The sequence below is a fragment of the Nannospalax galili genome, unplaced genomic scaffold (genome assembly GCF_000622305.1).
Source record: "Nannospalax galili isolate Female #2095 unplaced genomic scaffold, S.galili_v1.0 scaffold726, whole genome shotgun sequence".
In the NCBI taxonomy this organism is placed as follows: Eukaryota; Metazoa; Chordata; class Mammalia; order Rodentia; family Spalacidae; genus Nannospalax; species Nannospalax galili.
In genome coordinates, this window is record NW_008355253.1 from 410,647 (window position 1) to 421,340 (window position 10,694).

The window sequence follows — 10,694 nt, forward strand, 5'->3', positions numbered from 1 at the left end:
CAGTGCTCATTTTCTAAACACATCCATAGAGGTAAACCTAGGTGAGGTAAGAAACTTGAAGATATGTCACTTAGGCCTTGGCAATTCATAGACAATGTCTGTTTGATGAGTGGTGACTGGGATATTTGTCTGTAAATATAAGGATACAACTGGGGAAATGGACAGCAGACCATAATCTTAGCTGAAGAAATACTGGCAACAGATTGCTGTTAAGTGAGAAAGAGCTGATCTTCCTAAAGTGGGGGATTCTAGAGAAACTGAATAAACCTCAATAGATGAAATTGCACTGAGGAATATCTTGGGACACTAACTTGATGCAATAGGCCTTAACACAAATGAGATAATGCATGAATTCCAGAGGAGGTTATGGAGGGTGCCAGTGGGGATGAGGGTAAAAAGAAAAAAGAATATCAAGACTGAATGATAAAGTTGAAGAATGGGACAATTCAAGCAAAAAAAGTTTTAAAATGGAATAAAACAGGAAATTTGGAATACCACGAAAAGGCCAACTTTACACAGCATAAGCATAGAGGAAGGAAAAGAATCCCAGGTCAATAATGCTGATCAGATTTTCAAAAGGGTTATAGAAGAAAATTTCCTTTAAGATAAAAGAAGCACAAAGAACACAAAACAGACAGGTCCAGGACAGAAACTCCCAAAGGCACATCATAGGGAAAAAAAAAAAAAAAAGAATACTGAAAGTTGCAAGAGAAAAAACAAGTTTCAAATAAAAGTAAACCCATTAGAATTACAGCTGACTTTCCAATTCAAACAATAAAAGCCTGAAGAGACTGGAAAAATGTCTTCCAAGTTCTAAATGATCCTGGAAGCAAACCCCATATACTTTACCAAGATAAACTGTCTATCATACTTAAATGGGAAAGAAAAACTTTCTTTGACACTAATAGGTTGAAAGAATTCATGTCCACAAAAACAGTAGTATAGAGACTACACAAATACAGATACAAGAAGCACAAAGAAAACAAAATAGACAGGAACAGAACAGAAACTCCCCAAGGCACATACAAAGAATTAAAGAAAGGAATGACGATATCCAAGATGCTACAGAAATCACAAACTAAGAACAAGAACATAAACAAAAATTAAAATGACAGCAATAAAAATATATCTTTCAAAAACTTTAAATATCAATGGCCTTAATTCCCAATTCAAAAGATGCAGACTTTTTGAATGGATTAAGAAACAAAATCCATCTTGTTATCTCTAAGAAACTCATCTAACTTTCAAGGATAGGCACTACCTTAGTTTGAAAGGATGGAAATAAGTATCCCTAGAAATAATCAGGCATTGCAATTTCAGTATCTGACAAAATAGACTTCAAAATAAAATTAATCGAAAGAGACCAATAAGATGACTTCATTCTGATCAAAGGAATAATTGATCAAGAACACATTACAGTCACAAATATATGTATATCTATATCTATCTATATCTATATCTATATCTATCTCTCTCTCTCTCTCTCTCTCTCTCTATATATATATATATATATATATCTCCACCAAACTCTGGTACAACTAATATCATAAAAAGATTACTTCAGGACTTCAAGACACAGTTGAACCCAAACACAGTAATAGCAGGTGGTTTCAACACTCCACTGTCTCCAAAAGACAAGTAAATCAGACAAAGAATAAACAGATAATTATCGGGTTAAATGATAGCATACATCAAATGTAACTCTCAGACATCTATCAAATATTGACCCAAGCCCCAAAGAATTCTACTCAGAAGACTATGGGTGTTTCTCTAAAATATATCACATATTAGGGCACAAAACAAACCTCAACAAATAGAAAATATTGAAAAAATGTCATGCACTTTATCAGACCACAACACAATAAAATTTAAAAGCAACAACAAAAGAAGCTCTACTAAATACATGAAGTTACAGAGACTTAAACAAAATACCCCTGAATGATCAGTGGGTGAAAGAAATAAAAGAAAGAAATAAGAGTATTCTTGGAACAAAACGAAAATGATAACACAATACAACAAAACTGCTGAGATACATTAAAAGTAGTTGTAAGAGAGTTCATAGCTCTAACTGCCTACATTAAAAAATCAGAAAGTGTTTAAAGAGTACTTATAGGTGAGGTAGGACACACTTCAATCATAGGACTTGGAACAATCACCCTAGAACTGATCTGGAAGTCTCTTCCCCAAAGACTAACTCTCATGGTATCAGAGGATAGGATGTAAGCTCTCATGAGTAAAAACCAATCAATAGTACTACCCACCTGTGAAGCCTAGTTAACAACTACTGGCCCAGGAAACTATCACTATTGGTGCAATTGTGGCATTTTCATCTGTTTATATTTATTTTTATTTGCAAAAGTGTTTGGATTGCTGGTATGTTTACTAATATGTTTATAGTGCCCATGAAGGCTAGAAGAGGGTGGCAGAGCCACCATGTGGGTTCGGGGAATTGAACCTAGGTCCCCTGGAATAACAGTACTCTTAACCCATTAGTAACTAGTCCAGTCCCTGACATTTTTTTATCTTGGGGGTAATGTCAAATTGGAATTAAGTTCTCCTGAAAGGGAAGGTGTTCATGTGTGGTACTGTAAACAATCCTAAATATATGTGATTGGAGAGGTCATAGTTCCTAATAGAAAAACCTACTTTTCCTATATCCCTAGATTAAAATAATTTCTCACTTTATTCTTTATATATGCATCCTCATATTTAGTGACAATTGTACTTTTCGCCAGTCATCGAAGTTGCTTTTTTTGCAATAGATGGAGACTAATACAGCATTCCATAAATGGTCAAATGAACAGAATTTTAAACATCTGTGAGATGCTTAACCCTAAATGACACATCTTCAATGCAACCTCTACTCAGGATAAATGCATATCTCAAATTTCACCAAGGAGTTTCTTAGCAGCAGATGGCGATTAACACAGCAACTGACAATTGGCCCATGTACAGAGGACAAGAATCCACAGAGTACGTATCCCTGAAGAGGACATCTATTTCAAACCTCTGCCTTCCAAGGTTCAGGGATCATTGTCCTATAGAAGGTGGAAAGGTAGTAAGAGCCAGGGGGCTTTGGTAACAAGAACAAAGATTTCCAAAAAGCTAGTCAGTTGCTGGTATGAACTCCCAGCAATGGTGACATAAGTCTTATTATAATTAAAATCAGACAAAAATCCCAGCCTATACACAGGAAAATGGATAAAGAAATCCCAACCCAGCCTAAGGAACTTTTGGCAATTGATGGGTGCTGAAGAGGGGGAGGACAATGTCTCACAGGAATGCAATTCTTGGTGTGCCCAGTGGATTGATCCGCATTGAAGGACATCAAGTTACACAAATTACACACATACACACACACACACACACACACACACACACACACACACAATTACATTAAATTGGGCATGAGGCTATTTGTGGAGGTATGGATAGGGAGGAAATCTAAATACCATTAACTATATTATCTGAAAATTGCAAAAATTCAATATAAATAGAAAAGAAAGTAATTCACATAACAAGTCCAATTGAAAGTCCAAATTTTAAGAAAAAAAGGAATTTTTTTTCTGAATCAGCCAAATCTATTTAGCTAGCCATGGACAGCACTCTCTGAGCCAATATAGAGAATGATGCCCTATCTGGAAGGGGATGGGAGCTTTTAAATTTTATTAGAATTTTAAAGAAATGAACGCTCAGGTCAGGCGAGCTGGTAACCTTGGCAGCTGCCTTGAGCAGGAGAATGGTGGGGACAAGGAAAGAAAGCCATGAAGCCATGAAGATTTTGGGCCTGCATGGAGATGAGACACATGGCTAACTGGCAGCCAGGTGGCTAGGAGAACGAAGCTTTAGAAAAAGTAAAGAAAATACGAGATGCTAGGGGCAACTCAAAGCCTTAAAAAAGCTTGTTTAGAAAAAGGATATGAAGAAAAGGAAAGATTATGCATTTCTAAAGAATTCAGAAAAGCAGGCAGACATACAGAGACTTACATGTCTATGGGTGGAGAAGCTCTATATTATGAGTCCAGATTCCAGGCAGGAAAAATTTGCTAACTCATTAATGCACTAGGTATCCCATCCATCTATTTAGCATAACTTAAAGTGAGCCTGCCTTCCTAGGGTGGTCCTATGACCAGATGATTGACTAGGGAAACTGGAAATGTGGGTCTTTCAACAGACTAGAGATTTTATAGTCATGACCAGTTAAAGTTATGGAGCTATTTGTTACTCTAACACTAAGATTATACAGGTATGTTCCTCAGCTCTTCCAGAAACTTCTTACCCCAGGCCAGGGTAGGGTCTGGGATGGCTCACCAAGATGTCTTACACAAATGGAGGAACTTGTGCTATTACGTTCCCCACTGGCACAGGGACCTGTGTCAAATTGTTGTCTTGTTCTGATTTAGTGGCTCTTATTGGGTCCTCAGAGCCATAATTTTGATGGCATTTAGACACCTCTTGATATATCTGATTAGGCAATTTAGGAGACATGGGTGCACTAGAAAAGCTAGGAGGAGCATTATCAGAGACCCAGCAGCAGCAATGGTGAGCCATGGTGAACCATGGGTACCAGGAGAGTAACTACTAGTACAAATGAAGGATGCCTGTCTTATTTTATACTAGGGATAGGGTTTTTTTAATTACACCCAAAAATTGATGTAAAAACAGCAAGCCACCCCAAAGACCATAATTCAAAATGGCAATACCCAGGAAATTACTGATACTGGCAATACCTAGGGGTTCATGATAACTTAGGAAGTCCCTGAACTGCAGGCATTTAATCATATGTCCTAATCCTCTTGCAATTTAATTTTGTTTTGGTTTTCACTTTGGATTCTTGAGGATATCACAGAAAAGAAAGAGGTTCTAACAGTCTCTGTTGCCTTGAAATAAGGTCAGTGCATTTTTATATCAGACTAAGAGAGTAATTTGAGATCTCCATGAAGGGAGCTTAAATTTTAACATTGTTTGGGCCTGTTTATAAAAGGGATTACTTTGAGTTTTTTAACTTCTTGTATGGTATATTAACTGGTTTTTAAAGATGACTGTTTAAAGTTCTTACATTGTTTAACATGTTTAATGACTTTTAAAGAAATCTATTTTAGGTTTTGATATTGTTTACATGACATATTTACCTATTTTAAAGGAATTATTTGGATTTTGACTTCTTTTATATGGTATATTTGCTGATTTCTAAAAGATTTAAAGCTATGTTGTTTATTCTAAAATCTGCTGTCTCCTAGGGAGATGTCATCACTTCCTGCCTTTGCTGGATGTTCTAGGGTATTAACACACAGACAAAAAGATCTCTGAATTGCTGAATGATACATTTGGTATTAGATATATTTAGAAGTTGATAATACTGAGCTGGGAAAATGATTCAGTGGACAAAGTGTGTGTTTCACAAGCTAAGGAACTATGTTCCAAGCTCCACCAGCCACATAAATCTGGGTGTGGAGGCCTGTGCCTGTAATAGGAACACTAAGGAGGACTGGCACAGGCAGGTCTCCACGGCTCACCGCCAGCCATTTGAACTGAGATGGCAGGTTCCAGGTTCAAATGACACCTTGTCCCAAAAAAACAAAATAGAGAACAATAGAATAGAATGTCAACCTCTGGCCTCTACATGTGCACACACATACACACACACATGCACACACACACACACAGAGGTGAGTGCTCACATACACATGTCAACACACATATCTGCTTCCAAAAAATCCAAAATAAACAATAATCAAAAGCATATCATACAGCAGTAATCAAAGAAGCATCTTTTTGCAACAGATGGAAGCTACTGCCGAATTGTACATCTGGTCAGACAGACATACGTCTGAGAGATGCCCAGTACAGATAAAAGAAATACCTCCTAAGAAACAATATGTAGAAATTCACAAAATGCTGATTACTTTTGATCTGCTACACAAAAGTGGAACATTTTCAAAGGATCTGAGTGGAAGGATAAAACACAAACTCTCTGTCATTATAGTTCTCATAGGGGACACTGAAGTGGTGATACTTGATGAGCCAACCTCTGGCATCAATCCAGTCTCAAGGAGGGCCACCTGGGATCTCCTTCAGCAGTACAAAGAGGATAGTACCGTCGTACTGACCACTAACTGCATGCATGAAGTCAATGTGCTGGGTGACCAAATTGCCATTCTGATCATGGGGACTCTGATGTGCTGTTGCTCTTCCTTTTTCTTGAAGAAATTATATTTTCTCCCTTTTTGAAAAATATATTTCTAAAATCATTCACTTTTCTCCTGTACTATCTCTGAATCATTAGTTGTTAATATAAGAAATACTACAGTTGATACTTCTTTAAATAAACTGAGGCAAAAAAATTATTTGTACCTAATTTAGTCACCTATCCTCTAAAAGTCATCAAAGTGACAAGAGTAGTGTACCTGCACATATGTGCCTATGCGCACAAGATCTCATGTCATAATGGGAAACATCCATTGGCACTATTCACAGATGAGCAATTTCCAACACTTTAAGAAACTATAGTACAGATAAACCTAGTTACAAGAAGAATAGAATAGCCTAAGATTCAACTAATGTGACAAGAAAATATAATCTTATCAGAGCGTATGAGGGCAAGAAGCCACAAGGTGGGGGTAATGGAATGATTTGTATTTTTATTTTATTCCTTAATTAATGAGTATTAGTGTTTTGCCTGCATGTATGTGTGTTCCCATGGGTACCCCACCTATAGTGAGCAGAAGAGGGCATTGGATACCCTAGAATTTGAGTTACTAATAATTATTTCCCACTATATTGATGCTGGGAATGTAACTCGGGTCCTCTGCAAGAGCAGCCAGCACTCTTTATTGCAAAGTCATCTCCCAAGTCCTGAGTGGCTCATTAAATGGAAAATTTTTACCATATAAAAAAATGAAAATTTTACGTTTTGCTTTTGTTTTATTGTTGTCCAAGAGCTTGAACCCAGAGCCTTGTATAGAGTAGGCCCACTAAGCTCTGTCCCCAGGGTTTTCTTCTTGATTCATTTTGAGGTGCTGGACTCATTGAGTTGCCCTGGCAAGCCTTGAACCTGTAATTCTCCTGCCTTAGCTTCCTGAGTACCTAGGATTACCAGCCTGCAGCCTGCATCTTGGATCTTGAAAACTTACTTTAAAACAATGAAGTACGGCCAGGTTTGGTGATGCATGACTTTAATTCCAGTGCTTGGGAGGCAGAGGCAGGTGGACTCTGTGAGTTTGTGAATTTTAGGCCAATCTGATTTACATAGAGAGTTCTGGGCCAGCTGGGGCTATAGGTAGACCCTGTCTCAAAAAGACCAAAATAAATAAATAAATAAATAAATAAATAAATAAATAAATAAATAAATAATAAATACAAAAACCCCAACCAACCCCCCCACCAAAAAAAATCCAACAATGAAGTAGGGGAGCTTCTTTGGTGTTTTCCAAAGGTGATCAATATAAAATATTGAATACAGAAATATTGCAACATAGTGACTGGCCTACACTACAGAAAAAGACTGTCAGAAGGAGAGGGAAATAAAGAAAAATGTCCACTTAAGGAAACAATAAGTTCAGAAAGTATGACACTGTTTGAGACTTCAGACAGCAGATTGGATATTTTCAAGAAATATATTTCTTCAGCAAACAGATTGACTAGGTCTATAAAATTTAAAATATTTAACTCATATATCAAAGCAGAGTAAGTAACATAAAAATGGATCTGTTCTGTGATCCTTAAGTTTGCCAAAGTCATCTTGTGACCGTTGGTTTGGAACTATCCACTGGAGCCTGGTGGAGTCACCAGAGGGTACATGACTGAAGGTAATGACTCCTTCATTGATATCATTAGAATATTAGTTATTTACTCTTTAATTTATTATTATAAGTGTTAAAATTAATAATAAATTATCAAAGAAGCTAATTGGTGGATATATTTTAAAATGCCCTTAAATTTTATATATGAATATATATGGGAGTTATTTATGACTTATAAACAAAATAATGGACTTCAAAGATGCCAATATCTCTAGTTTTCAAAGCCTAAGCTTAACAGTATGTTATGTTAGATTGCTAAAAAAGAGATCAACCACAGATGGGATATATATATATCATCCCCCAAACCCAGAGAACATTGCAGAAATGATGACAGAAAGAATATAATAGCTAGAGGATGGCGAAGAATGATGTGAAATGATGTCTTCTAATCTTGACATGATTGTTGTACACATGAACTCACAGAAACTATGGTTACCTACATAAGATCTACACAAGGTCAATCCAGTTTACCATTCCAGCCTGGAGTGATGGACTCCCTAGTTCTCAACACTAGCTGAGGAGTTAGTGGCAGTTGGTGGTTCCTGAGAAAAGGAAAAGTCACTTGCCTTCTGAACGGTAGATACTGGTCAGTTTGCCATGCTCCAGTGCATGCACCCACACCTAAGCATGAATGAGAAGCATTAAATGGGATCATTTGTTTATTAAAACTAAAAAAGCGAACATAGAGTTGAGAGGGTGGTATATTAGGGGAGGGTCCTGGATGAGGGGGTTGGATCTGATCAAAATTCCTTGCATGTATGTATGAAATTTCAAGGAATAAATTTAGCAAACTAATAAAAACAAAGTCTTTCAAAGATAAAACTGTAATAAAAGGTATTGTATTTCAAAAACAGAAAAAAATATTTGCTATTTGAATCTAAGTTACCAAAGATGATACAGTAAAATGAAATAAGACAGAATTAGCCTGCACAAGTTCAATGTAAACCCAATATTGGCCTTCAAATATTGGAGGCAAAATAAGCATCTTCAGCATACTATTGTGGGTTCTCTCAAGGCCTTGATTTTCAGTCTGGTGATTTCAATATCCAGCAATATGATGTAATAAATCTAGGTTAAGTTTGTGGTAATATTTTTATCAGAAACAATAGAAAACTAGGACACCAAGGTTTGTATCAAATATCATGACCCCAAAGTGACAATAATAAGTTATTATTATAATTAATAATAATAATATAACTGAATCAAATAAAGTGAACACAAAGTCTTATAATTGACAAATTTTGCCCTGTATTTCTTTTATGTGTTATTTTTATTTTATGTGTATGCATGTACTGCTTGTATGTTGTGTAAGTGTAGTGGAATGCCTGTGGAGAACAGAAGAGGGTGTTGAATCCCCGGGAACTCAAGTTATAGATGGTTGTTACCTGCCATGGGTGGGTGCTAGGAACCAAACCCCAATCCTATGCAAGAACAGCCAGTGCTCATAACCACTGAGTCATCTCTCCTGCCTTTTACCCTGTATTTTTAGCCGTGTTTGAAAATGTTACAATTTTAAAGATAGTGTTTATTTCAAACACATTTAAAAAATAGAAAATAACATGAGCTGTTGATGAGTTACCAAAATATAAAACCATTATTCAGGTCTTATGAAAGGGAGAATATAGTAGACAGCAGGCTAATATTGTAAGCTGACTATTTGCCTTAAATTTGACCCACTACACACACACACACATATGCTAATATGTGTATATGCATACATGTATATTTACACACACAAGCATATATATATAGAGAGAGAGAGAGAGAGAGAGAGATCAATCATGTCTGATCTTTTAACTTGCACACAGGCATGATAAAGAAATAAAATAGTCCTTGTAAAATTGCACTAGTCCAGATATTGCTCATGTAACCTTGTACCAAGTCCTCAGTTTTAAAATAAAGCCTAGAGGGGATGTCTTCACAGGGTGACCCCCTTGAGAAACCTATATTCTCTATAAAAGCCTATATTTCAGACTTTCTGTCTGAATAACACTCACTCTCAATTCCTTACAGTGCCACAAATGTGGAACCACTGGTGTCTGAGATTTCCCTAAGTGTTTCTTCTGGCAGTAATGACATCCCGCAACCTTAATTTGTGTAAGTACACCCTAAGATATCCACACAATGACAAAATTGACTAAGGAGAGACTTTTCAGAAAGAATTCACATTGTCAACTGACTTAAGATTGAATCTAGAAGCAGAAAAGCAAAATGTGATAAAGAGTGTAAAACTATTTACATAAGATGAAAGACACACTCCTAAACAATTTTTAAAGAAATCATGATATATTTGAAGGTATATTAAAATAAACAGAAAAGTCAGTGGAAACTCAGTACAAAGATGCAGAAAAATGAGCAAGTGTTTAAAGACTGCAGTAATTTCATTTAAGTAGGTAGATTTCAACTTCAGAGACTGAAAATTAGAATAGTCTTTAGTGTTAATAATAGGTGCTTGCCCCTCAACATCTGGATGAATTGTCTTCTCCCTGAAATGCTCCATTTTGGAAAACATACTGTATGGGGGAAGGAAAATCATATCATACTATGCATTTCTTAAAACTTTTCCCACTCTTTTTAGGAAAGGATCCCAAGTCCTTGGTCTGTCTTCCAGTGGAGGCAAATCCTACGTGTTGTCGTCTTTCTCTCTTGCTCTTCACTTTACCTTTCTTTGAGCATTTCTCTAAATTTTATTTCTGCTCCTTATTCCTTAGTATTTCCATCCCCTTGTTAACCTCTCTTTTCCCAGCACAGAGGCTTCCTTGGAAACTATATATTAATCACTTAAAATAAAAGCACAAAGTTCATATATACGATGGATTTTTACTCAGCAGTAAAGAAAGATGAAATCATGAAATTTGCAGGTAAATGGATGGAACTAGAATCTGTTATACT